This window comes from Limanda limanda, chromosome 2 (genome assembly GCF_963576545.1).
Source record: "Limanda limanda chromosome 2, fLimLim1.1, whole genome shotgun sequence".
Classification (NCBI taxonomy): Eukaryota; Metazoa; Chordata; class Actinopteri; order Pleuronectiformes; family Pleuronectidae; genus Limanda; species Limanda limanda.
Genome location: NC_083637.1, coordinates 25,942,112 through 25,946,417, shown reverse-complemented (window position 1 = coordinate 25,946,417; position 4,306 = coordinate 25,942,112).

Sequence of the window (4,306 nt, the reverse complement as noted above, 5' to 3'; positions counted from 1 at the left end):
TCTATCCTCCATTGAATGAGCTATCAAATCAAGAGAGCCCCAAATCACTTGAATGTTGTCAAATCTACTGCTAAAGTAAAAGACTCAATTTCTTATAAACACAACTATCAAAATTACGAAATCAAATCAGCTCACTGTGGGACCATCAAACAAGGTAATCTCCTGATGGTCATGTACCGAGTCCAAACCTGAAAAGATGAGGCCCCCGGCAAGGGGCCAGCCAGGTCTCTGAGTTCACGAAGGAGCGAGCCAGGTGAGCTGGCTTCCTGTGGGGCTTCTTTAGGTCGAGCCACAGGAGGAAGCAGTCGGCCTGTGAAGGAAAGAAGGGATTTTTCACACTTTTAAAAATGGGCAAAAGAAGTTCTACTAAAAACAATCAATTATATGAATACATGTAAACAACATGGTTGGGTGGGTGGGTGGTGTTTTATTCTATGTGCAATTGTGGTTACCCCTGTGTCGATGTTTCCCCAGTTTCGATTCTTTCGTCGCTTGAACTCAAGCTTATGAGCAGCAAATTTTTGTTAAAACCCTTGTCTAATTTCAGAAGAGTTTTGAGCACTGATTGAGGCTGTCTGTAGGACAACATGACCACTCAGGTGTGATTGGCTGGTCTCAGGCATGGCAGACTCAAATAATACCCATTGTCTTAAAGTCAAAATAATCCTTTCTGAACCATTCTTCCTTGACACCAATGGAAACGGTGGTGAGATTTGTTTTCAGAGGGAACATTTCACCATCAGTAACTCACAGAAAGTACAGAACAGAATAAACTTTAACGAAAATAAAAACTAAACTTAAATGTCTGAAATGTTGATAAATTAGAATAAGAAAATGAGGAATATACAAGTAAAGCAAGTTGCGCTATTCAAATAATAAGTGAATTAAAACAAGTGACCAGAGTTAATTATATTTAGATAAACATATAGAGTTTCCTGGCATGGTTCTTTTGACCCATTTATAAACAGTATTGGTTAAATAAGGTTATTTTTGTGCATTCGATTGTGCAGTCATTAAAATCACTTTTAGTTCTGACCATGATCTTTACATTTATATTTAGTTCTGATGATGAAACTTTTAACTATAACTTCAATATGCCCGCTGTTCACTGTGACTCTTGACTGGACCGAAGTAACAGATAAGGAGCTCAGACGATGTGAGGATTCTTAGATTTATTTGGATCTGCCTCGGCGCCACAACGATCAAGAAGTTGCTGCAGCAATGAATTGTGGATGGCATTTTATCCATGTCTTTTATAAATAAGGGTCCAGTGTTTCCTATGCTAGAGGAGATAAGTTAGGAAGCACTGAAGCTCCTTGCCTTATTATTTTCAGAATTGAAACACATCTTATTATGGCGGCCGCTGAAATACTTCCAGATCATTTCACACAGCAAGGACCAGGACTAAGCTAAATAGACTATTCGACTGCACCATTGATTTGATTGGTAGACAAGAGATGGTGGAAATTCAAACAAGCGAACCAATCGAAAACAACCATCTTCAACAAAGAAAAGGAATCTATGCCGTCAAACAAGTCATTGCGGCAGCAGGATTGAAAGTAACACAACAATGAAGGTGTTGGGAAGAGGACGCAGACCCACATCAATATAAGTTCAACAGGGCACAACATTTCTGTTGTTGCTAGGTGAAGGAAATTATCTTTTTACAAAGCTGGAAAAACAATGTGGAAAATGTTTAATTAAAGATGTAAGGTTTAGTGTTTGTAGGAAGGAAACTTATCTGAATAAAAACATTCAGTGATTCTTGTTGTCGCAGCCCAGTTAATAGGCCATGATGAAAACACAGGAAGACTGAAAAATATCACATTCAAAAAACATTGATGATGAAAAGTATTAGAACAACAATAACAGATTAGGTGTGTTTAGTTTTGTACTGACATCAGTAGTGTTCATGTGGTTGCATGTGGATAATGTGGCGCAATGTGTTGTGGCGTGAAAAAGAAAGCAAAGACTAAATAAAAACAAAAGCTGCTTGAGGTAAAATGGTGGTTGTCTTTCCTATGCTGCACTGGGCCCAGATGCTGCTGCTCTGTGGCAGACGGGTCAATCAGTGACTGCATCCAGCTCCACCTTAAAGACAGCACAGGTAAATACATAGGGTATAACAGGAGCCGTCACATTTGTCACTGAAAATCACATCGATCAAGATTCAAAATCTGGGTTTTAGTTAATTTATTGTGGCCCCGAGTCACGCTGATTATAATCTTATAGCAGATGATACTACTGCTTTGTTGGTAGATTAGTGTGATAAAGGTTATTATATTAGAAACAGGGCTGTGATGTACACGATGTAGGAGATGCATCTAGTATTTATCTCTGCTTTGGTTCTATATGGACATTATAATTTAGAATTTAAAATTTAAAAAAGAAAATGTAAGGTAAGCTAAGGATCTTACTAAATTTAAGAAAATGTAGAATTAGTTATTTCTTCTGTTGCAGAACTGAACCCAAATTCAGAACACGGATATTTAGACAACTAAATCTGGCAAGGGCTGCATCAGGTGAAAGTGGAGGGCGAAGGGGAAGATGGCAGATGGACTGAGAGGGGACTGAGGGTGGAGGAGTGTTCGGGGGAGGCAGGGCATGGAGGAAAGGCAGAGGGCAGAGGAGGTGAGAAGGTTTTTTGGGATGGAGGGCTGGGCAGTGATTGGGCAGGCATGGAGTTTAGCAGGCGGAAAGGCACACGGGGGACGGCCACATGGCACAGGGAAACAAAGGTTAGTTCAATTATCCAGGTTGTAAGCTGCAATCATGTCGTGCAGCAAGCATCACAAGGACAGATGTACTCAGAGCCACAGTTGGGATGCTGGAGGCCTCCATCCGTGAGCTTTTTCAAATTCAAATTCTTGTGCATCCGGCATGATGTGTCAGTCACTGAGCCAGATTTAATTATGTTCCTAAACCTGACTTCTTCCTCATATGGGGAACAGATTGTCACCTGAATATGCACATGATATGCAAATGAAGCTTTGGGGAAAAACAAAGTGCCCCTGTGTGGGCAAAAGGATTAACTTCACACTCTGAGGTCAGAGTTGTTGCCAGATTGGTTTGTTACTGAAACTAAATTCATTAGTCATAACGAAATTGACGTCAAGTTTCTCTGCGTCCTCCTTATATTATATACAAAACTTTACAGTCTTTCTCCTCTGTAAAACTATAGTAAATATGCTTATTATGTTGTTGTATCATATACAAACATAAATATTTATACTGTGTTATCAGGTCATTTTTGTCTACATAGTTTATTTAAAAAATCATATCCATCCATCACTCTTAACCATCATAAGCCTTTGCTTTTTCAACAAATTGATAGTTTGAGTAGTCAGGAGACGTATCGAAGTACTTTTACTTAGTTACTAGTACCTTTGTCATCTATCTGTACTTTACATAGGTTAACTAGAGTTTTTTTTCCAAGTACTTTTCACTTTTACTTCACTTCATGTATCAGCAAATATCTGTACTTTCTACTACATATTTACAATGTGTTGTTACATGTTCACCATTTTATTTTTAAAGGCAATAAATAACGAGAAGGGAATCGGTTCACTGGTCCAATCAGAGATGGCGGGTAACGTGAGACAAACCTTCTGCAGCAGCAGCTTCACTGTTGAAGAAACTGAAGATGTAGTTGACCTTTGCAGAAGGGAATGGGCTACACTGGGCAATTACTTTTTCTTTTAGTCCATAAAGTATATTTAAAAGTGAGTACTTACTTGCTTTTACTCAAACAGAGAGGTCTATGTGGTACTACCACATACTTTCATTTAAGAAAAGGTTGGTCTATTTATTCGTACTTTTACTTAAGTGGAACCTTTGAGAACAGCCTGCCAGTGTTCCTGCACACTAGTGGGTTAGTATTGTATTGTAGAGGAGCATTATAAGTAGTAGGGTCTTTTGTTTGTCTAAATTATGTACAATGTGCTGCATCGTTGACTTAAGGCAAATGGTGTCGTTAGATAAAGGATTTTAAAGAGGTATTTTGATGCTTAATAAATAACTGTTGCTGGCACTGGGATTGTGAGCTGGTGCATCTCAAAGAAGAAGACCCAGGGCTTCCTGTTTAACAGACCTACACTGCCACCAAATGGACTATCCACAACAACACACCACTTATTTGTGCTGTGCACTATAATGGCGAAGAAAGTAAAGAATTACATTTTAAGCCAACACAGAGGAATAGAGGAACTATGAAGAACTGGAAGACAACATTTCTAGAAGAGGATGTTATACATTTATTATTGATCCAACTTTTGAAATCCAAAAGATGGGGTAAGGGATTAAAAAA